General features: G+C 38.0%; 1 long non-coding RNA gene across 13 annotated transcripts in view; it reads right to left on the minus strand.

Moving 5' to 3' along the window:
- LOC126648614 (uncharacterized) overlaps window positions 1–25553 on the minus strand; it is a 27229-nt gene continuing 1676 nt past the window's right edge. For 3 of the 13 annotated variants that reach the window (XR_007630852.1, XR_007630850.1, XR_007630854.1), the window contains exons 2-7: window positions 21812–21983; window positions 17364–21020; window positions 14896–15007; window positions 13551–13610; window positions 2458–2543; window positions 1–1275 (exon numbers count right to left, since the gene is read on the minus strand). This is a non-coding gene — a long non-coding RNA (uncharacterized LOC126648614). Of the gene's footprint in view, window positions 1276–2457; window positions 2544–13550; window positions 13611–14895; window positions 15008–17363; window positions 21021–21100; window positions 21147–21811; window positions 21984–23018; window positions 23124–25374; window positions 25546–25553 lie in introns of those variants that run through there. The other 10 variants (XR_007630860.1, XR_007630856.1, XR_007630851.1 and 7 more) reach the window with 10 other exon arrangements.

Below are 25553 nucleotides of genomic sequence, written 5' to 3' on the forward strand. Positions count from 1 at the left end.
TATATTTTTTGAGAATTTATTCCAGCACTTGGTAGAAAACTGAGGCAACCCTAACAGGAGCAAAACTCAAGTCAATATTACAGAAAGAATAAGAAAAATCACCAGTGAATTTACATGTGAAAGTACAACCATATACCATTCATTCCTTACATCTGTTCAAATTTGTACATGTTTCTGAAAGACAGATTGGCTTAATTTGTTGGAAATCCACAACTATTTTGAAAGCACAAATGCCACTATGTTACAGTACTGTAACACAGTATGACATTCCTATGACAGACTCAAGACCCGCCCCTCCCTCTCTGATCTCAGTTGAAGTGTGACAACATCACATTGGCATCACTAATGCACAGCCCTCAGTGTACACTGAGTCTCATTTTAGTATGCTCTGAACTAGCTTTCCATACCCTCTTCACTTCAGACTGTAGATGCCAAGGACTTCTAGCCTTGAGCAGGCAGGAATAATTCATACAAATGAACAAAACACATTTATAAAAGACAACACTGTAAAACTAAATGTACTTGCCGTTGGACCTTCTACAGTCTGGACATGACCTGCAGTTTGATCTCAGGAAAACTATTTCAGCTTCAGACAAAAACATTTGGAATGTAAAGAGACTACTGAAAGTCCTGAGAACAACCTAAAGAATATTACTGTTATAACTCAGTAAAATCCATTAATGTTTCCACTAACATTGAATCTAAACATGCATCAGTGTGAACCATGAATGATAATTCCAAGTTGCAATATGGCCTAAAATTTCCAGATATCACAGAAACAAATGGTTACGGTAATTCATGACACAGCATTGCACAACATAGAACAGAGCGCCTCTTTTTAATATGTATATGGAAATTCCAGAAGTGTGATGAGACAAAAGCAGATATATTTATTTGAATTAATTTATAAGACATGTTAAAGCTACTATCTAATAAAATAAAAACCGATTACCAGGGAAGAAAACCTTTTTTGAAATGGTTTCTCTTTTCAAAATGTAAAAATTCCTTGCTGGTAATCTTACAAAACACATACATGCTGCAAAAATGAAACATACAAGAGGAGCAATGAAGAATTACCTCAACTTTCATCACCACTTCACTTGATTGAAACTGTTCTCATGTTCCATTAAGTATAATAATATATTTGGAAAATGTAAATAACCTAATTATATTTTCTTCTTTCAAGCTGCCAGGCACCAGTCATATATCGCAGTCGTATAAAATGAAGATCCCTGCCCATCTGCAGCCAGCTCCAAACTTCTACTAACTTAGAACCTATGATTAATGAAGAAGAAAATCAGAAAAGACATTGTTAGAAAAAAAAGAGCACTGCCAAGACACACACTTAAGCAGTCTTGAAACTCTGCATTCCCAGCACACTGAGTCCCACAACCTACATCTTAACACTAATAAAAATGAATATTTTGAAAGTTATTGCTTTACAGTAACTACACTATGCCATAGGTGGGAGAATCTAGTTTGCAAGCAGCACAGTAATTCCATGTAGGTGACAAGATGCACAGTCTTCTCCATGACAAGGCTTTATTCAAGTAAATAGGAACCTGAGCAACAATAATTAGGCAAATAATGTTTTTATCGACTTTGGAGAAAAAGATGACCACCTTATGTTACAGCAGTAATATGAACGTGCCAATCTTCAGGCAAGTAAGGAACCTACACCAGGAAACTCAGCCTTCTTCCATCTCTGCTAAATTTGTGATAGGCGTAACGCATCTATGGAACTGCATTAAAAGGAAGCACTTCTTTTCTACCAAAGCTGTCTCAGGACATTCTCTACTTGCACCCTTCGTCATCACTGCAGTTCATCGTACTACCTGTTCAGGAGTTGTGTTGAGGGGAAGAGATTCAGATTAAGAAAAGATAAAAACATGAAAAAGGTAAAAAAAATGGAGGAACTGCATTTGATGGGAGGGAAGTGAGCAGAAGCAAGCAGTACCTCTTAAGCTGGCTTTGCTATGACAAAATATGCATGGAGCTATACTTTCCAGTAACCCAGTGTCAGAGACCTCCCTATGAGTCTGAAAGAGCATCACATCTTAAAAAGAGATGGTGCCTTAGAGGAGGCCTTAATAGCTGACAATTTTGGAAGGCAGGACACAGTGAAATGGAGTTGAATCAATAAGCGATGATGGTCAGACTTCCTGCACAGTGTTTTACAATTGCTCTATTTTTATTAACACATTACAGCAAGAGGACATGCCCAAACAGTGTTTTGTCCTAGCAGTGTAACTACCTACTTTTGCCCCCAGTGGGAGTGCAGAGTTACTCTTCCTGTACCAAGCCATGGAAGAAGGCTGGCAAGGACATGAAATTCAAAATTTATATGGAAAGAAGGCTGTGTGTTATCAAAACTGAGTGAAATATGGGCAGATCTTGGATACTTTACTCTGGATTAACATGTAAGGAATCTTACAAGAATATAAACAATTTGCCTACCTTCTATTTCAGTCCAGTTGACAGCAACTTCTGCTCTAGGTATTTTCAAGCGCTAGGCTATATAAAGAAGTTCCACATCAAACGGCCTGAAGAAGAACAGGAAATAGAAAATACAGTCACACTTATTTCCAGAAGAAAGACAGTGGCAATGTTAATTAAATCCCTTGCCCAATTTAATTGGTATCAAGTGCATAACTGAACTAATTGTTCAGTTATGCAGCTGATCCCAGTGCTCTACAGGTCAGATGCACATGGAAGGGAAATTTATTTCCCTGACTGAACATCTCAGAACACAAGCAATATACAATATTACAACAATAACAACAACACTTCACTGCATCCTGTTTTTGAAGGTCATGCTGTGTTCAGACCACTGCTCGCCTGTCATTCCAGCCACTATCAGGATTTAAACATTTTTAAAGACCATGAAGACCAAGCAGGCAAACATACAAGGTCACTCCACATTTCTAGGAGTTTCATCAAAGGGGACAACTACTTGCTGTGGCTTTATGCAGATCTGATGGTCTCTCCTTGTACTTTCTAAGTCAAGAAGCTCTAGGCAGCAGCACAGAAAATTATCTAAGTTACTGTGCATAACAGAACCTGAACAACAGTTTTACTTTATCCAGTGGCCATTTAAAGCACAACACAGAAACCCTCTCAAGACACTTGTGTTGTTTGCTGGCAAAATTTTTTGCAGGTTGTGCAGCAAAATGAACTGGGGAAGTGATACTGCTCTAAGTCAGCTGCCCTTTTCTGCCCACTTTGTCCAAAATATACTTCAATCCTCTGAATTCTCTGCACAGAGAATTGATGCGTGTTTCATTCTTGCAACTGTGTGCTCAAATGGGCCTTCTGGACCTGAAGCACTGAAGCTTTTGGTATTAGACAAGTAGCTTGGCAGCTTGTCATGCTCATGTAAAAATCAGCATATGAAACTGCCAGTTGCCACTATTGACAAGAGTGAATGCAAATCACAATTATGAAGATTCTGGTGATTTCTGTTAAATTTCTTAGATTTATTGATAGCTAGGTCTTTTTTCCCCCCTCTTTATAGTCTTCAGTAGGGACATTCTTGTTGCTTAAATGAGTTTTAATAACTGGTATTTAAGCTACACAGTCCCCCATTCCCCCCAATAAGCAGCTTTTTAAAAATCCTAGTCAGTATTGGAAAAAACGTCAATGGCCTTCTACATGTAGTTTCTACTAGATTCAAAACATTCATTACAGAGGCTTGGGGTTTTTTCCCCAGAAAACTAGACCTTGAAGGTTAAGGAACTGGAAACATTTTATCCAAGCTGTTGGTAAGATTCCCAGTTTGAAGTCAAGGGAACAGATGTTCAAGGCCAGCTTACAGAGGGGTCTTGAAAATGCAGCTGTGAGGCAGTCAAGTAAGATTCAACATTAGTCCACATTTTCTCTCAGTAACTTCATAAGTTTAGATTATCCTTAAATTCTCATTGCTAAGTCCAAGACATTTTTCTTTTGAAATAAAAAAAATCTTTTGTTACTGGAGAAAATGTATGCAATAAAAATCCCACATTATTCATTCATGCTTCAAGGGTTGCTTCAATTCAAGTCATTGGTAATTCCATTTAAGATTACAGAAAGGGTAGAAAGAGACAGACAGGTGATCAAGAGCAGGCACAAAGACATCCTTTAGCAGGGTGCTAGCCAAGTTCAGATGTTACTTCCTTCTACTTCAAGCCACCCTCTCCATTTTAGCAGTGTATTTCTGCAAAACTATCAATGAATGCAACAACAGCAATTGACTTTGAAATGTGCCTTTAGGTATGACACACATATGTAGGTTCCCACTGAAGTGCAGACCACAGGCAAATCACGGGCAAACAGGCATTGACCTGAACTCGTGCTCCCCGTGTACATTACAAGAGAACTACAGATATCACTGGACAGCATTGAACATGCAAAGGCAGCATAAACAGATGTTATCTACAGAGACTACACTTACTGTGTATGAAGAGTTTAGAGCTATTTTCTAAATTTGATTTTGATCACGACACAGGCCTTTTAATTGTCAACAAAACAGTCACAGAATACATTTTTTTCTTGGTGAACTGAATCTGCTCCAAGCAGCCTTGCCATTTCACTGCTTTCTTTAAATGAGGGCTGAATATTATTTCATTAATTACTCCACGGTCTCTTTTACTGAAGTTATAGTATTTAATTATTTTGCTGACATTTTAGTTTGTAAGCCAAAAACCCCATGTATTCACCTTTGAATGTTTATGAATCATGTGTATAAAGACTAAATCTAATTTTGTAATACTTACTACTTAAATGACTAAAAATCTTAAGAGACACAGAATAGTTGTCTGATGAATTAGACTACATGAGCTCCTCTAAAAGTATTACTACATAAATTATTAGCCTAGTGAACTGGTATTTGCAACAATTCCTGTGGACAACTGATTACTGGGATGTCAGCATATATATCACAGAACAACAATATTAAATAGTTCTGTGAACTACAGTGCTTAAAGTAAAAGATTAAAAGCACATAAATTAATCAGGTTGAACACTAATATTGTTACATGTGGTTGCCATTTGGGTAACAGTGAACATATCCCAAAATTAAAAAAAAATCTATTCAAAGCTGACGGGAGAATGACTTTAGCAGAACATCACTGGGGTATCTTTCTGGTTCCCTTTCCCCCACCACTTTTCCACAATAGTTAATCAGAGAATACTGACCACAGTGTACTCAATAGACTGATAGCTTTACATCCATACTGCAGATCACCGGACCCAGATGGTATAGAAGAACCACACAGAACACTCCACAGCCAGGATTTAAGCGTGGGTATGTTACATGGAGCCTGTCCTAAAGGAGATCAAAGCCACACCAGTGGTTGAGTTGGTGAGTGCGATTTGCCAGGAAGCCATTTGTGACTAGTTAACATGTGACAGAAGCACTCTTAGAAACAGCAAGGTATTACTCATACCATGTACTTCATCCTGCTGCGGAGACTGAAAATAGGTGCCTCTTGGAAGAGGGACACACAGCTCAGAATACCTATGTTTGGCTCTAGCCTGAATAAATTCAGGCTCTACTTTAAGTTTAGATGAAAAATTTAGACACACAAAAATACATGGTGTGAACAATTTCCCCATCTATTTCTAATAGTGGCTCCATTATGTGTTAATTGACACTAAGATGTAATGTAAAATAAAAATTTCTCCATGTAGTTGTGTTTTGCTTAAGTTACAATTTAAGGCAATGCTGGCTAAAATTCATTCAAACACCAAGCTGGTAGGTGTTTAATTGAATTACATTCGTTTAAACTGAACCCTTAAAATCCTTGAGCTTATAAAATACCTATCCTGAAAAATTATTCTGTATTTTAAAATTGCACTAGAACTCTTCTTTTTTCCCTCATCCTATATTATGAGTTTCAAAAAACAAATTCAGACCTTCAGTTATAAAGTTTTAACTGGAATTCAGGACTTTTGTACACCCAAGATTTGTTTTTCCAGTAAATTCTTACTGGGTAGAGAAAACTTCCAATGGTCAAAGAGGTTTTAAGAATGAAACAGGATGTCAAATGGGTTAGTCTGCCAGCACTGCTCTAGCTAAACTGGGGCTTTTAAAAGTCCACATATGTCTGCCAGGAGCAGGACTTTCTGCAAGACAAAAGAGACAAAGCTAAAATAGCAAAATGTTTTTGTGTTGATTAGATATTAATAAACAATTCTACTTGCCATGCAGAAAACCAGGAAAAAAATCATTCCACTGCTTATGTTGGTCTACAGTGCCAAAGAAGTGGGGAAAAAAAATTCCTGTAACAATAAATGCTTATTTTTCTGTAATTTTTATATGGTGACTCACATTTAGAGATTAATGACAAACTGGAGAAACAAACATTAATTTTTTATATTGATCTTTCCAGTTTTAAAAGTGAAACAGCATGGCTTGTTCAGTGCACAAGGCAACTTTTATAGACAAAAGCAATAGCAACCATTTGATCTAATCAGTGATCTGCTGGCTTGGGTAATGTCATTATAAATTGCAACTTCAAAAAAGTTTGTCAGTCAAACCAGGACTAGAACAATGTTTTGAATTTCCCTCCTTTAACCATTATTCGAGGTAGGACAGTGATTGCTGCTATGCCTAGTTCTCCTAAGGATGGACATTTTCTGGATGAAAGGAGATTTATAATTTTTTTTGGTTGTCAGAAGAAAGCAGTGATCAAATTTAGGATATGAAACTTCTGCCAGTGAGACCATTTATTTTTCCAGTATTTCTCCTGTGCATCAAAATTTAACAAAGTTACATTTCTTAAGTCAAGACTGTAGATGCAGAACTAGACCTTCTTTTGTACCCTGGAGTAATTACAGCTGTCTTTGTTATGTTTTTATAATATCTCTTTTAATTTTAAGTTTTAAATTAAAAAATGTGTTCCATCCATTTCTGAAAAAGAGATTAATGGTGTAATCAGATTCAGAACCTAAAACAAAAAGCACATGCTCTCTGTTCAAAAGATTGCTCTCATTTCAAACTAATGTCAAAACATTGCTATTTAGAAAGTAAATTTCAAGAATGTTTGGTTTGTGTTCATATACACACAGTCAGCTCTTCAAAGGACAGTTAAACAAAAAGACAATGAGAACACTCAAAAAACAAGCTAGTTTAGGATTTAGGCATTACTTCTTAATATTGAATATATACAGTTTGCAGTATCTATTGATTTTCAAATGCTTTCTAAACTTTAAGGTTAGATTAATAAAACATTCTAGGAAACATGTTGGTCTCTCTTTAAAAAGTTACATGATCCTTATTGCCATAATGATAAAACTGTATTTTTCCTTGTATACTTCAGTTTGCTTTCAAGATTTCCTAAATATAAGCATCTACAAATCAAATTCACCACAGCAAGAGGAAAAATGTGGTCTATTTCCTAGTGTTTTTAATATTAAAGAGGTGATATTCCCATCAAGTCCACTGGAATGGAAAAAGCACAAAGCAAGCATAAAAAAGTGAAGGTCTAAGCAGGTAGGAATTACTAGATAGCTGATTTTATAGTAATTTTATATTAACATCCTGAGTAAACACGTTTTGCATGAATTTTAGTCTAAATATTTGTTATGTGCTCACGTAAGAATTCACCTGGCACTGTAGTACCCCAAAAAATCCAAGCCTGACAAAACTTGAGCAGACAGCACAGATGATCTGGTTCTTGCAGAAGCCTCATGTTCATTCCTTTCAACAGCTCACCACAAGCTCCAGTGCAGCAGCTGGGGAGTGCTCAACAGACTCCAGCACCAGGATGCTCTCAGATGGCTTTTATTCAATTGAATGCTGCTTGTTTGTTGAATATTCTCCAGTGCTCTCCTCCATCTGAGCTCTGACCATCCTGAACTGAACTCTTCTTTCAATACCTAACAGAGCTGCACTTCACTTGTAGGCTTTTAAGACTCAAAGAGAATCAAACAATTTCTTCAGGTGTTGAATAGTCCCAGTGCAATGATGCAGAGGCTGTAACAAACCCAGATTTCGGAGCCTCTTACCCAATATCAAGATAGTGGTTTCTCTGCAACCCCTTGCTGATGGTCTCAGTTTGAATGAGCTGTTCTGTGACACAGCTGGGGACCCCACACTGTTCCAGGTTCCAGCAGAAATACAATACCAACGAGTATTTCTTACTCTTACGTCTTCATACTCGTGGTATGTACAGAACCTCTATGGCACAATATCTAACCAGTTTTTATTTTCCTTTTCACACACTTGTTATGCAATGGAAAAGTATCAGGGGCCATATTTGTTTAAAATAAAAGGTTTCCACTACTGGGCTATTTCTGATTCTTACATAATTACATACAAAAGACTCTAATGGAAGATCTGTGGGATGACTATTTGACATCCCTATATAATTTCCAATTGCAATTATCCCACTTGTTTGTATAACATTGACATTTCACTTAGGACTTGAAGAGTCCTAAAAGAATAGTTTCTTTTAATTTATCCACTCTCCCCATATACTTGTATCTCCCCATGTCCCAGTTTATTTCCAGGTCTTATAAATATTAACTGGGAAAGGGACAATATTCAGTTTTGTGCACTGACAAGTTATCTTATACATGCTAAATGACTAGCTGTGAAGATGGTAAGTGACTTTTGAATCCTTACTGTAGTTTTTTTTTCTTCAGCAGTGGCAATAATACTAGTTTCTCTCCTCTAAGAGGGTTTCAGTTTCCACAAAACTTGCCAAAGCTTTTGATCTTGAAATCTCTACTGTTCTGCCAGATTTGGTTTAAATTAGCCAATAAACATGAAATTGAAAGCAGGGAAATGGAGACTGTTGATGGACAGATGAAGATAAAAACAGACAACATATTTCCTGTTTTAGCAGAAAATTAAACCAAACTAAAAAACCCCAAACAAACTATTGTTGTTTTAGGCAAATTTGTGACTTGGAATTATCTGAAGAGCTTCTTTATTGGAAGAATTTGAATTATTCTTTCCTTGACAAACAAAACATTCTTCATCACTAACCAGTACATTTTTGATAAATAAGAAAACGCACAGGGGATTACTTTTTTGATTACTGTAAATAAAAGAGCAAGAATAGAAGGCAAATTTTATAGCAGTACATACAAGGCACAATGAATTAAGATATGAAGATCTGGTGTGTTACACATCAACAATATAATTACTATAAGTTAGCAATATCCTTTTTTCATTGCCTCTATTCCCACGTAATGGGGTACAACACATTTATTTTCACTCTTTCCTTCCTTTGGTGCTACAGAATTGAAGTGGCAGAAGAAAGCTTGTTAAGATTTTTTCTGTAGAAAACACTTCATATAACCAGTAAGTGCAATTAGAATCAGAATCTTCAGTTTGAAAAAAATAAAACTTAAGATTGCATTTTTGCAGCTTAAACTAATTATCCTCATTTATCTTTTTCAGTTTTCTTCTGGAAGAGCTTAATTTATAAAGTGAAGCTAAATAGGGCAATTTTGTGATATGCACTTCTGGACCTCACATATGTGTTTAACCATGCATTTAGAAAATCCCTCTATGTGAAACTGACAGAACTTTACAGATCAAGTTTGGGTTTGGAGGTAGCAGCACAAATCATACTTCTGGCTCAGCTATAGTTTCCTTTAGAGCAATAAGAAAACCACTTGGATAGAAAAGTGATTTTTTGAACATTGACTGCTCACAGTTACAGATTCCATACAACAGAAGCTCTGTGTTCCACACTTGTATGCCCAAACATTATATTCACAATTTCATTCTGGAGGAGCAATGTAGCTCAACTATCGCTGCCAAACCTCAACCTAAAACTAGATGTATTGGACTTGACTAGGTACTGTAGGCTTGCACATTCTTGTACAGGAACGCTGTTCAGTAGTTCTGTTCCCTGTCAGCAAGCAGTAGCCCACGAGAGATCTTCTTGAATGAAGACAAACAGTTTGAAAATATTTGATTATACTTAATTAAACTACCCTTTTTAGCAACAATTTCGGTGCAGGAAATTTAAAGAAATTATAGTAATTGTGTGGAAACAATGTTTCAGTCCCATAACAGTACTCATGACTCTATCACTCTCATAAGGGAACTGTTCTAGCTACGTTACAACAAAAGGAGCACTGAAGTAATTCAAAGAATATGAATCATCTTTTATTGTCTCGAATTAATGATATGTATCAGTAGGCCTCTCATCAAATATTTTACCAAGAAAATAAATAAAGAATAAGCATTTGCTTTCACTTTGAGTCTTCAGCAATTACAAACATCAGATATTGATTCTAGGTAAAATGTTTTGCTTAAGCATTACTGAATTGTAAAGAACATAGAATTTCTAGCAATTACCAGGATATTTTAACATAACAAGAAATCTAAGCTGCTACGCAAGCAGAACTATAACTGGTTAAACTGAGCAGCTAGGATTTATACACAGACATGACATGCTTCCTAGTAGCTGCAATATCAAAATTACTTTTTCAAAACCACGTTCAATTATTAAAAAAACCCCAACAACAAAAAAAGGAACAATTTATCAAGCATTCTATATGAAGAGTTGAGAAAGTCTGCAAGGCATCTTCCCTGGTTAGAAGTTTAAATCCTCACTGTGTCTCCCTGATCTCTTTGACACAGAGGAACCAAACAAGGAAGTGGAACCTGAACATAAGAAGAGTTTGAAATTAAGAGCACTGTGGACAAAAGGCAGGAAGTTAGATGGTTTCATTTAAGTGATGAGAGAAGTGCTTGAACAGAGTGGTCTTACAGGACAATAATCCGGTTTTGTGACACCTTTCAAAGTTTGTAAACTGTTTTTGTTTTGCACTGGAACCAAAACAGAACCTATCAATTGTTACAGAGAAAAAAACTGCAGCTGAAAGGGAAGGATTTGCCAATCAAGCACAGCCTAGGATAGGAGAAGTCCAAGTCCTTTTTTCTGCTTTCCCCAACTCACAGCAGCTTTTCACTTGGAAAAATGTTTTATTAAGTAAAGCAGGAACCTGCACCTGGATTTCAAATAATGAGTGTGATGGCCACAGTATCTTCTGCATGATTCTTTGGGAATTCCCCAAGGAAAAGAAGAGTGAAAGAGGAAGAGGATGGCATGTTACACACTCTAATCCACTTGACACTTACAAGCTACTTTTCCCCACTGTCTAGACTTCTTGTGTTTCTAAAAACTGGCTGAACAGATGCAACAAATTCAAAAGTTACCAAGATAGACAATGGACATTAAGCCAGCAGGACTCCATAAAGTGCTACTCTTTAAGAACACAGATTTAAACTAAACAGGTTCCAGCTGCTAATCCAACACAAAAACTGAAAAAAGTTTTTTATTATTAAAAAACCCAAATGGGAGCATTTCCTGTTATTTGCCACCCAACTTCTTTCATTCAAGACTGAATGATCTCCAGAACTTGCACACACTATATTAAAGCACTTAAGAGAATGCAACTGGAGAATGCACCTGTTTGCAGTATATGATGGACCAAGTAAAAATCAGGTCTTAAGTAAAGTCTACTGAGCAAGATAATACTTCATTTTATATTTCCAGCAATTTACACAGTCATCTCTTTTGTTCTTTTGCTTTCACAGATATATTTTACGTTCCTGGTAAATGTTTTTCCAGCCTACTCTTTGGTTACACTTTTGTTCCTGATGCAACAATCATACAGATAAGTTTGTCCATGGACTCCAGAGGCTGGAGTCTAGATTTGCAGAGGTCACTCTTAGTCTTTTATTCAAGACAGTTCCTAAACAACTAGAACTCTGATTTACAAATCACTTCTGAACTCACTGCTGGTCTTAAGCTCAATTTAAGCAATTGTATTTAAGACTGCAAACCAAATATCATATAAAATGTTTAGGAGCCACCAATGTAACTGGTAAGCATCTCTGGGTGAAAAGAGATGCCTTCAAACCTAACAATTTAGAACCTCACTTGAAAAATGAAAAGATGCTCGACTTATTAGGCAACAGCCTTTGGCTAAAATTAAAATTCACAGCTTGTGCCTTTCAAAAAGTGCTCCAGTCCCAGGTTAATGATAGATCTGGTGTGGCTTCTTTGACTCTCATGGCTCTGTGACCAAGAACACAAGGCTGTCTGCCACTAGTGCCAAAAGGGAAGCGCTAAGAGGCTGCATGATTGTCAGACAGTTTAACTGTGCACTTACTTCACAAAGAGTTCCTGGGTTATGATTATCACTCCTAAGACTATTTATACATGTCATATTTTGGATTCATTAAAGTATATTAACAATTCTGGAGGCAGAACAGAATTCTTGATATCTTCTCACTGAATTTAAGGTGAAGTTCTGGTCTCAATAAATCCCATACAGCTGCTTATCACAGCTTCATTCTACTGTTTTAGATGCCACTAAGTACAGACAGAAATCACAACATCTGAAAGATTGTTCTGCAACTGTTTTACACCTATTGCACTACACAATAGGTATTTTCTTCCCACTGCAGTAGTCTTTCTGTTCCAGACTAGATACAGCTGGATGATGAAATGAAATGGGCTACATATTTCAAACAAATCAGTTCTACCTAACCAGTTGGTGATTCCTTTATTAAAATCAGAAATACATGGAGAAACAGGAAAAAAAGCATAGACACATCCTAAAAATTGTACTTTTGAATTAAAAGATAAAAGTCCTGTTCCAATTCGTCTCCCCTGTGTAGCAAGATCTTCAAAGATGAAAAGAAAATATGAATGCACTGAAGAAAGTTTATCTACATTCAGTACCTGACCATACAATGAAGCATTTTTTTTCTGGGCTCAACTGTCTGAACATTACCTGTATAACTTGTTTTGAACTTTTGTAACTATTTTAGTAGTTGTGTATATATTTTAGAATGATTTCAAGTATTAAGCATCAGTATAAACAAAGCTTACTCATGAAAACATACAACATGATGAGCACATCCAATGATGCTGAAAAAATGAGCCCAGCAATGCGTCTGTTGCAATACAAGTCCCATGCCTGTAGTTTGTCAACTACTCTCTGCCAAGACATCAGAAAACCAGATGCAAGATAAGGTCATGTGCCTATGCATCACTGTTTATTCCACAAGAGTCACACATAGAACAGTACTGTCTCTGTGTTCAAAACTCACAAATTTTATGATGAGTAATACAGAAAAATTACACCACTTTCCCACGAACTGAGATACTCTTCAAACAGTTCACTGCTAATTATTCCTAAATCACTTTAAACAGGTTTCAAGATCTGCAGGTCAAGCTCTTGCACGGGAAGGGAATCAGTAATAAATGAACTCAGTTTCCTTCCACTCTAGCCCCAGTACTGGTTACTAGTTACCAATTTTATCAGGGTGTAGAGGCTCTGCTCATGACATGTTCTCAACTTGAAAAATTAAATCCATAAATTGGAGCACAGACTGAAACAAGTACAAAGTGCCTGAAATCTAGAACACGTCCTCTGTATATGATGGAGCACATCCTACACTTATGACAATCTTTTCCTTATTTTTAGCTTGCATTCTTTTACAAATATGGATTATTTAATTGCAAAATCTGTAGAGCAGAAACAAATAATGAAAGTATTTGGGTATTAGTACATAGCAGGAAATGGAAACAAACCTTTGCTACTGAGTTCTTCTCCAGATAAGCTCTAGAACCACAGGAAATAGCCATCTAGTTCTGTATAGGAATATAAATTAAAGAGTTATTACTTAAACTAGTATTTCAGAATCAGTGGAATCTTGTGTTGAGAACCATATAAAAACTTCAAAGCAGTATACTTTTCTGCTCCCTCTAGCTGCACTTCTTCTACTGCTAAATTCTGAGCCCAAATCAGTCTTTTCTATGGTTTACAGATAATCTAAAGTTTATTACAGTTTGCATATGGTGCATACAAATTACTTCAATCTATTCAAGCTTGGTTTAGCTTACACTGTTTACTGTATGCATACAGTATAAGTGTTTAACAGCACAGATAAGCATGCAGCATTCCTAGAAACTGTTTTCCTTAAATACTGTGCAATGGAAGGGTAACAGAACAAAGTACTTGTTGCACTGATGTACCTTCAACAAATAAAATGCCACAGTGTTAGACAAACATGTAACTTCAAATTAAGTAAATGTGATGAAAACAAAAGGTTTAGCATTGTTCTCGTGCTGCTATTTCTCACATGAAATCACTCAAATCTACTATATCTGAGAGTGTGGGACTGATGCTGGAGAAGCAGCAGCTCCTGCTGCCCTCATAGCAAAGAGCATCATGGTCACACCGCTGCCTGTTGGTCCTGCACTTGTGCTTCTGAACTCACAGACATGACCCATTCCACAGGCACATCCCTTGCAGCTCTGGCTGGAAGCTTGCACATCACTTCTGGCACTTTGGGAAACTAGCTACAAGTACCTCACTCGTCTGTGTTTAAGCAGAAAATAAACCTCAGTTCTTTCAAGTCAAGCTCCCAAAAGAGAATGACTATGCAGGGAGGTGTTCCTGTTCCACAGGTTTTTGAATTTTTATTTACAATAAAAGTTCTTCCAAACACTGTCATTTAACTAAGGACCCTGAGAAAAGAAAACCTCTTTAAAAGAGGGTGAAATTAGGATGCATCCTTAAAGGTATATAGGATGACATCAGATAAAATGAAAATACAAAACAGTTAACAAAGAAAACTAAGTAGGCAACACATGGTATTTATACAGAACAGAACAACTTCAAAGAAGTTAAAAGAAAGGATAAATAGAACATTCTGTACTGCATTGAAGTAGGCACAGTGGATGCAAAGGAGTTAAGAAATCTGTGGAAGCTCTTTCTGACAGCCCATTCTTGAAGCTTCTAAGCTTACACCTAGGTCTTCAGACTTACACCTACATCTTCAGTCGGATCTCAAAAAACTCAGGTTGAAGAGAATTACAAAGGTCAATCTGTGTGCACGTGTATTGAACTAAAGCTATGAGAATTTATACTCACAGGCCATGGCTGGAGATTTTTTAGACCTTCTTCTACTTTTTCAATATCTGCAAATTTTGTAGCTCCATCTGCATCAGCCATAAGAATTTTTTCCCCTGAGAACTAAAGACACCTTGCAATGAAAAGAGTCAATAAAAATCAACACTTTTGAAATCAGTATTTGTCATAAGCTAGGTGCAAAAGACTCCAGAAAACTAAGGTAGTAACAAGAACAGTGATATCTCACAGATTCAACACAACAAGTGAGTCCTAATGTTCTGCTACTCACAACAATTTACCAATTTATATTATAATAGCATCTAGAGACTTTACACACTGCGTAGTGTCCCACAGTGACAGACAAAGCATGAACACAAAAGGCTAACAATCCTTCTGAAGAGATGGTTGCAAATTAAAAGCTTTACAATCCAAAATCTAACAGTCAACAAGTTGCTACAGTCAGCTGTAGAGGGGAGCACAAGAAGCACTGATTAGCAGCTGCCACTGCACTGGATGGCTTTTCTTTGCCATTTGAGCTACGGAAAGGAGGATGTAGAGCTAGTTTTTCCCAACACTGTTTCAAAAGAATTCAAGAGCTGTTTCTCAAAACTAATTTAAGATTCAGTCTTAAGTCACAGTATCACTGCAAAACATTTGTGATGCAGAGGTCTCACAACCTGTTTTGCTATATTCTTGGTCAGAAAAATTTCACAATTTTTGAAGGGTTCCAGACAGGAAAACAATTAGCAGTAGTTTGACTGAAGTACTGTTGCAACCAAGCATGTGTGAGTTTGGAAAATCCTGTCAAGGAAGTAGTTGTATACACATCCACTCTACACTCTGCGTTGCAGAAGTGTATCACACACGAGAATTTTCTTCTTCTCTGGAAATAACTTCAGAAGTATATATCTTACAAAAATTCCATATAATCTAATATAATGTTCTCTCCATTTCCTATATTTACTCATTTTTCATAAAAAAATATGTTAAAGATAGAGCACAAAATACAGATGAAGACAAGTCACTGATAACTCACAGATGATATCATCCTTTTTCGATAAGCTCTAGAACCACAGGAAATAGCCATCTAGTTCTGTATAGGAATATAAATTAAAGAGTTATTACTTAAACTAGTATTTCAGAATCAGTGGAATCTTGTGTTGAGAACCATATAAAAACTTCAAAGCAGTATACTTTTCTGCTCCCTCTAGCTGCACCTCTTCTACTGCTAAATTCTGAGCCCAAATCAGTCTTTTCTACGGTTTATGGATAATCTAAAGTTTATTACAGTTTGCATATGGTGCATACAAATTACTTCAATCTATTCAAGCTTGGTTTAGCTTACACTGTTTACTGTATGCATACAGTATAAGTGTTTAACAGCACAGATAAGCATGCAGCATTCCTAGAAACTGTTTTCCTTAAATACTGTGCAATGGAAGGGTAACAGAACAAAATATTTGTTGCACTGATGTACCTTCAACAAATAAAATGCCACAGTGTTAGACAAACATGTAACTTCAAATTAAGTAAATGCGATGAAAACAAAAGGTTTAGCATTGTTCTCGTGCTGCTATTTCTCATATGAAATCACTCAAATCTACTATATTTGAGAGTGTGGGACTGATGCTGGAGAAGTAGCAGCTCCTGCTGCCCTTGTAGCAAAGAGCATCATGGTCACACCACTGCCTGTTGGTCCTGCACTTGTGCTTCTGAACTCACAGACATGACCCATTCCACAGGCACATCCCTTGCAGCTCTGGCTGGAAGCTTGCACATCACTTCTGGCACTTTGGGAAACTAGCTACAAGTACCTCACTCGTCTGTGTTTAAGCAGAAAATAAACCTCAGTTCTTTCAAGTCAAGCTCCCAAAAGAGAATGACTATGCAGGGAGGTGTTCCTCTTCCACAGGTTTTTGAATTTTTATTTACAATAAAAGTTCTTCCAAACACTGTCATTTAACTAAGGACCCTGAGAAAAGAAAACCTCTTTAAAAGAGGGTGAAATTAGGATGCATCCTTAAAGGTATATAGGATGACATCAGATAAAATGAAAATACAAAACAGTTAACAAAGAAAACTAAGTAGGCAACACATGGTATTTATACAGAACAGAACAACTTCAAAGAAGTTAAAAGAAAGGATAAATAGAACATTCTGTACTGCATTGAAGTAGGCACAGTGGATGTAAAGGAGTTAAGAAATCTGTGGGAGCTCTTTCTGACAGCCCATTCTTGAAGCTTCTAAGCTTACACCTAGGTCTTCAGACTTACACCTACATCTTCAGTCGGATCTCAAAAAACTCAGGTTGAAGAGAATTACAAAGGTCAATCTGTGTGCATGTGTATTAAACTAAAGCTATGAGAATTTATACTCACAGGCCATGGCTGGAGATTTTTTAGACCTTCTTCTACTTTTTCAATATCTGCAAATTTTGTAGCTCCATCTGCATCAGCCATAAGAATTTTTTCCCTGAGAACTAAAGACACCTTGCAATGAAAAGAGTCAATAAAAATCAACACTTTTGAAATCAGTATTTGTCATAAGTTAGGTGCAAAAGACTCCAGAAAACTAAGGTAGTAACAAGAACAGTGATATCTCACAGATTCAACACAACAAGTGAGTCCTAATGTTCTGCTACTCACAACAATTTACCAATTTATATTATAATAGCATCAAGAGACTTTACACACTGCGTAGTGTCCCACAGTGACAGACAAAGCATGAACACAAAAGGCTAACAATCCTTCTGAAGAGATGGTTGCAAATTAAAAGCTTTACAATCCAAAATCTAACAGTCAACAAGTTGCTACAGTCAGCTGTAGAGGGGAGCACAAGAAGCACTGATTAGCAGCTGCCACTGCACTGGATGGCTTTTCTTTGCCATTTGAGCTACGGAAAGGAGGATGTAGAGCTAGTTTTTCCCAACACTGTTTCAAAAGAATTCAAGAGCTGTTTCTCAAAACTAATTTAAGATTCAGTCTTAAGTCACAGTATCACTGCAAAACATTTGTGATGCAGAGGTCTCACAACCTGTTTTGCTATATTCTTGGTCAGAAAAATTTCACAATTTTTGAAGGGGTCCAGACAGGAAAACAATTAGCAGTAGTTTGACTGAAGTACTGTTGCAACCAAGCATGTGTGAGTTTGGAAAATCCTGTCAAGGAAGTAGTTGTATACACATCCACTCTACACTCTGCGTTGCAGAAGTGTATCACACACGAGAATTTTCTTCTTCTCTGGAAATAACTTCAGAAGTATATATCTTACAAAAATTCCATATAATCTAATATAATGTTCTCTCCATTTCCTATATTTACTCATTTTTCATAAAAAAATATGTTAAAGATAGAGCACAAAATACAGATGAAGACAAGTCACTGATAACTCACAGATGATATCATCCTTTTTCATAAAAATAAGGTATCATTCATCTTAGGAAGAAGATAGTCCTTCTAAATGTGTAACAGCTATTTTATTTTTAGGACATGATGATTTCATGATAATGTCTGTGTGAAAGCATAAATTGTGCTGTTTCTGCTATCGAGTGTGGGTGATAACAGTGGGTTTCACTAAAAACAAACTTTGAAGGATGAGAATGCTTCTTTATTAGCTATTTTAAAAAACACATCTATGACCTGAAGAACAAAGTTTGCAAATTTGGCTGTATTTTGTCTACAAAACCTTAACTTTAATCTGTAACAGTTTGGTTGGGTTTTTTTTTGGTTGGCTTTTATAAGCCATAAACACAAGTCTATTTCTAAGTGGAACTAACATGAATATGAAATTCAAGTATTTATTTTCCCTTTGAAATCTCATACAAAAAAATGTCTTCATTATTGATCTTCCTGGTAAGAAAATACTGTTTCCAAGATCTCAAATCAGCTTATTTTGAAAAAAGTTTTTGCTTTTATTTATAGAATCTGTACTCAGTTTTCTCATAATCATTTGTTAATGCATTGAATTCAAAATGTCAATCAGCACAGCTCTATCTTCTGCATATTTGGTGGCTCAAACAGAGAAGGAGATGAAAGTATCAATTACCATCCTGACTACTCCTTCTTTCCCTCTATTTTTTACCAAAGAAAGCACTCACGCTTTGTCGCTTCCATATTTCTTCCAGTACTCCATTGCAACCTGATAGACACACAAAAAACCAGGATAAAACAAACCCAGGAATCAAGGTAGAAGCTTATATTTGTTCACCCTTTAAAAGAAAATAAATCAACAGCACAGAGGTATAATCACTTCAGTCAGCACAAATACATTGCCACTGTTCGCTGGAGTCTGTTCAGGAAAATAAAAACCAGTTCACAGTCAAAACAAGAAGACTGAAGAAACTAGTCATGTTCAAAAGAAAAGGATACTCCAAACCCCATCCTCCCACCTCCAAAAAACTCAATCCTACTTCAACTTATACTATTACAGACCTTTTATATTAACACCAATAGTTAATAAAAGTAATATAATTTTCTACTTCAGTCACCTATTTATCATTTGTCTTGTTGCTATCTGTGGTTTTAAACAAAAATTCACATTGATCTAAAATCCCATTCACACTGCAAGGATCTGCAGATATTGTTCCATGCTGTGAGGAAGAGACAGCATGAGTTTTCTCATCCTAATTTTTTCTAAAGGTTGTCTTGAGTGCTTGTAAGTCCAGAGGCCTGCAGCCATTGTGTGCTCAGTTAAAAGAGATGCCAGAAGGAATGCACAGTAGTCAAAAATATTTACGAACAATCCTTAATGGACAAGCTTAAGGAAAGTAAATCAAAAAGCAGTATGCATTTTAGTAGCTACCTCAAACATCTTCCAAGCAATGGTAAAAAAAGCCCTCAAGTTAGCGAGCCTTCCTTTCCAGTGACATACATCAGAGTTGAACCAGAAGAATACAGACCTATTTTGAAAATACTACTACTGGCACAGGTATTTTTAAATAAACAATGCCATGAAGGGTGTGAGGAAGAACTATGTCAGATGTTCTGTCATTCACAGTATGAATCGGGTATTTTAAAAGACTTTCTAGCTTCCTCAAGTTCATATTCACATCATCACTATGCATAGATGGAGTATTTAGTAAGAAATTTCTTGAAGCTAGGATTAGAATTCTGAGAATCTCAGCTGCAGGAAAATAGCTGCCACAGTCACCAACCAAGAAAACTAGAATTTGCAAAGGAATTGTGTATGTATTCATGTGCATATGTGACATCCATGATGCATATAGAACAATGACAGAAAGCACTCAGAAATATTAACTTCAGTTGTAAACTATTTCAAGTACCAAAATATAAATGCAAAAAACTGTTATATTCCACAAATGTAGTGTAAACCCCAACACCTCTGATTGCATAGGAAGACAATTTTTTTTCTTATCTTTGTAGTTTGATATTTACTACTATCATTAACTACTATGACTTCTTAAGTCTCGTTTCTTGAAAATAAAAGCAGAAATAATACATTTAATCCCATTTCTTAAGTAGGCAATAGGTCTTTCAAACATCATTATTCTTTTCTCCCTAGCAGGTTTTAAATCATTCATGGCTGCCAACGGACACTAACATAATAAATTTACTAACATAGTAAATTTGTCAACATGGCATAATTAAAGAATTTTGCCATATTTGATGAACATGCCATTACACTGGGTTGTCATGACACCATCCAGAACCGAAAAATCAATTCAATCGTAAAGGATGAATGCTCGGAACATCACCACTGTTAAGAAAACCCCAAAAAACCCAAATCCACAAACTTTCACAATGAGTTTCTTACCCAGAGAACAAATTATAATGAAGAACTGATACTTAAAAAACTTGTTCGAACAAACTAGGATTTAGTTCAGAAAGTTTAGCTTTGTCTTGGAAAGATAACATTCACATGAAGATTTTTCATCCCATAGCAGTATATTAAATTTTTACTTAATTTAAAAATACTTTTTAGCACTTGATTTAAAAATAACTGATAAGAGACCGAAGTGTTACTTCTAAGTGGCCAAGTATTACTGTTTAATGTATACCAACATAACAGAGTAACTACATCACAGCTTTTTATACATAATACACCGAAAAAGAATGAATTCTGAATGCAAAAAGAAAATACCTGTCTTTTTTCTAGATATTTCAGAGCTTCATCCATCATAAGAGGTACTAGAGAAAAGGTGGAGGAGGTCAGATTAGTAGATTATAACAGGAAAAGCAGCAAAATCGACTCTTTCATACGACCCTACCTTCAGCAAACAAGCTTAGCAGCTTCAACTCTAAGTTCTGTCCTTTCTGAATGCAAAAAAAACATTGAAGAAAATCACGCACATGATAAAAGACATTATAAAAATATTTCTTCTAAGGAACCAACTTTTCATTTTGAAATTTGTAATTCTCTACACAAGATTAAAAGAAAAAGAAATCATTCTTCATGACTGACCTTGAAAACCAGCACTGACTTTATTTACTTAAACAAGCTGACAGTTTATGTACTACCATGTTTGATTATTTGTATCACATCTGAAAGCCTTCGCTCATATCAGGTATTGTATCTATGGCCAAGTCAAACACAAACCTGTGAGGTCATCCTTTTTTCTGCTCATCTGAAGCTGCTGCTGTTTAAAGAGTGGGAAGCGCTCAAATCAGTGTTAGAAGTCTTTTTTTTACTTCTTGCCTTGCAGCATTTACAGGGGCAATGAACAACCATTCTTCTGGGGATCATTAAAATAGAGAGGATTCTTACAAGTGCCTCATGCTATTTTTAGCAGCAGAAATCAAGTTATACAATGCCTTAATTTTGAAATTCAGTGTACTTGGACTGTTTTCTGGAAACTGTGTCCAAAATCTGATACATAATCTGGCCTGCCAGAATCTACCCCAAACATAACTGACCTCTGCATTATTACAGTAACAACAGATAAATTTTCTTTTTTTCCTCAAAACAAGAAAAATCTTACACCAGTCTTCTTCATTGTACGAAGGCACAACAACAGAGAGTTCCCTTGTAGGGGGATCATGTATACTTGCTACAGGTTCTTTCCAGCCTTCAGCGTTTACAAAGAATTTCTTTTCTTCGTGTCAGTGAAGGGTTGGCATTTTTTTGGCAGCTACATAAGCAATTGTACAAATCTGTGATGAAAAAGAAATAAGAAAAATTGTTGAGCATTCTATTAGAAGTTGATCTAGCTACTGAATGTGCTACAAAGGGCAACTAACTGTATTTCAATAATGAGGTGGGTCAGTGGTGTGGAGCTTCAACCATTGACTGCATCACACAGGACTAAAACCCTCTTATGCCATTTGGTTACTCCTACTCTGCCCACTGTCAGCATCATTGGCTTGTTGCTATTTTTCACTGCAAAGCATGCAGATGTCTCTAAAGCCATAGTCCAAGTCCCACTGATCCTTCCCCAAGTAATCCCAAGCACACAAACTGGTGATGCCTCTGATCCCACCCTGCACCACTGAAATCAATGGCATGGCTCATGACCAGCCAGCCACATGTGCCTGCAAAACAGAGGCTCTGATCGCCTTATGAATGGCTAAAATAAAACGTCGGAACTTGGGGTTTGGAGCACTTTATTTGGTGACACCACATACAGAATCACAGAATCAATTAGGTTGGAAAAGACCTCTGAGATCATCGAGTCCAACCTATGACCGAAGACCACCATGTCAACTAGACCATGGCACTGAGTGACACGCAGTCTTTACTTAAACACCTCCAGGGACGGTGGCTCCACCACCTCTCCGGGCAGGAGGCACACGTGGCACTGCGGACAGGCAGCAGTATTCCACCTTCCAGGGTGTCCAACTTCTGCAATTCGCAGGGTATTTCAGCCACGCAGAGACACAGTGAAATGTTTACCGCGAACGGGCGTCCCCCGGACATTTCCCAAGGCGTCTTTATCCCCTCCGCAGGTCCCCGGACGCCTTGCCCGCACCAACCCCAGTGCCAGCGCAGCCCCGCCGGCTGCTGCCCGCAAGGCTACCGGTGCCACCCGAGCTGCCCCCAGCCTGGGCCGGCCCTGCCCGGGCCCTCTGCAGGCCCTGGGACCCTCGGCAGGGCCGGGACCCGCGGGCAGAGCCCCGCTGCACTCGGGCGCACCGCGCCCCGACAGGGAGCCACCTGTGCCCGCCGTGACCGCGGTGCGCAGCTCTCACCAGGACGAGGAGGAGGGCGGCGAGGGTTGTTAGCGCTGCCGCAGGCAGGGACAGGGGAAGGCAGCGCCATCAGCCCCGGCGGCAAGCGGTGACCAGCGAGGCGGAAGCGGCCGCTCCGCCCGCCTTAGCGCCGGGAGCCGCCGGCGCCCCCCCGGGGCCGGGCCCCGCCAGCCCCACCGCCCGCCCGCCGCCGCCAAAGCCGGTCCTCCCGCAGAGCCCGCCGGGCGGGCCTGGGCCGCCAGGAGCGCCACGTCCGGGACGGCGGCGGTGCTGGTGCCGCCATGGCGGCCGCGTTCGCAAGTGCCGGGCCCCGCGGCCGCGGTCCCGCCGAGCCTGTCCTGGGGCTCCGCCCGCGCGCGAGGATCGCCCTCCCGCCACACCGCGAGGGGAGGGATGGGGTCGGTGCTGGGGATGCGAGGCCCTGACGTGGGCGGGGGGCTGAGCGAGCAAGGGGTGTCCAGCCGGGAAAAGGCCCGGCAAAGCGCGGAGCAAGGTGTGGCCCGGAGCTAGCTGGTGTTACAGAATCGCGGAGTATCCCGAGGATCCACAGGGATCACCGCGTCTAAGTCCTCGCCCTATTCAGGACACCCAAGAGTCACATCACGTGCCTGAGAGCATTGTCCAAACATTCCTGGACTCTGTCAGGCTTGGTGCTGTGACTACTTCCCTGGGGAACCTCTTCCACCACCTAACCTCTGGGTGAACCTTTTCCTGATATTCACCCTAAATCTCCCCTGACAAAGCTGATAACATTACAAGGAAGTTAAAACTGTGGCTTCGCATTTATAACTACTTGTTTTAGAATTGTAAAATGGTTTGAGTCTGAGGGAATCTTCAAATATCGGCTGATTCCAACCCCCCCTGCCGTGGGCAGGAACACCTTCCTCTAGAGCAGGTTGCTCAGAGCCCCATCCAACCAGGCCTTGAACTCTTCCAGGGATGGAGCATCCGCAGCTTCTCTGGGCAGCCTCTTCTAGTGTTCTTGCTTCTGTATTTATGTCTTAAGTGCACAAAACAGTGTTTAGCAAGTGCTTTTACCTGAATTGGAAGAGAATAGGCCTTGTGTTGGGCTTCAGAAAACCAGTAGTACAGGACCACCATATGTGGAGCCAACAGGAGCTAATTCATGCTTGCCATTATGTTTGTGATACCTCTGTTTGTTAGTTTGCGTTTTGAAAACTTTCTTTTCCCATTTATCTTCTTTTGGGTTTTTTTCACCAGAAGTATTATATTAACAAAACTGTGAATGCTTTGTTTAAGTATTAAGAACACTTCTGTCAAAAAGAGTGGTGGTTTTTTACATTAATGATCCCTGCTTAAAATACTAATACGCGAACACTGTTAGTAGTATGTAATTAATAATGAGCGTTAATCATTTCTCACCTGAAGCACTGCAAGAAACATATTTTGTAATTTTATATTTTCTCAAAGATTCTAAGAAAAACTGTAGCATTTAAAATTGTTTCTATACCATTCTACATCTGAATGCGGTCCTTGAACTAACAGATATTTCAGAAACAGTTATAAAATTATGCATCCTGCATTTTTTGAAAACTGTTCTACACCCTTCTGCCAGTAAACACTTCTGTTGATTTATAATTTAAATTACTGAGGTGAAAGCTAGTAGTTTTTGTTAGGTATATGTGCAGGCAAGTTCCTTGTAGGGAGGAGGCATTTTGTAACTGAATGTAGGAAAACATCTTAGATCAGTTCAGTTTCTCATCTTTCTGTGACCATATTGCTACAGCTTTGCCAGGCTAAGGAACCAACTTTTCATTTTGAAATTTGTAATTCTCTACACAAGATTAAAAGAAAAAGAAATCATTCTTCATGACTGACCTTGAAAACCAGCACTGACTTTATTTACTTAAACAAGCTGACAGTTTATGTACTACCATGTTTGATTATTTGTATCACATCTGAAAGCCTTCGCTCATATCAGGTATTGTATCTATGGCCAAGTCAAACACAAACCTGTGAGGTCATCCTTTTTTCTGCTCATCTGAAGCTGCTGCTGTTTAAAGAGTGGGAAGCGCTCAAATCAGTGTTAGAAGTCTTTTTTTTACTTCTTGCCTTGCAGCATTTACAGGGGCAATGAACAACCATTCTTCTGGGGATCATTAAAATAGAGAGGATTCTTACAAGTGCCTCATGCTATTTTTAGCAGCAGAAATCAAGTTATACAATGCCTTAATTTTGAAATTCAGTGTACTTGGACTGTTTTCTGGAAACTGTGTCCAAAATCTGATACATAATCTGGCCTGCCAGAATCTACCCCAAACATAACTGACCTCTGCATTATTACAGTAACAACAGATAAATTTTCTTTTTTTCCTCAAAACAAGAAAAATCTTACACCAGTCTTCTTCATTGTACGAAGGCACAACAACAGAGAGTTCCCTTGTAGGGGGATCATGTATACTTGCTACAGGTTCTTTCCAGCCTTCAGCGTTTACAAAGAATTTCTTTTCTTCGTGTCAGTGAAGGGTTGGCATTTTTTGGCAGCTACATAAGCAATTGTACAAATCTGTGATG

The sequence above is a fragment of the Myiozetetes cayanensis genome, unplaced genomic scaffold (assembly GCF_022539395.1).
Source record: "Myiozetetes cayanensis isolate MyiCay16 unplaced genomic scaffold, myiCay2020 scf5-8, whole genome shotgun sequence".
NCBI classification, from domain to species: domain Eukaryota; kingdom Metazoa; phylum Chordata; class Aves; order Passeriformes; family Tyrannidae; genus Myiozetetes; species Myiozetetes cayanensis.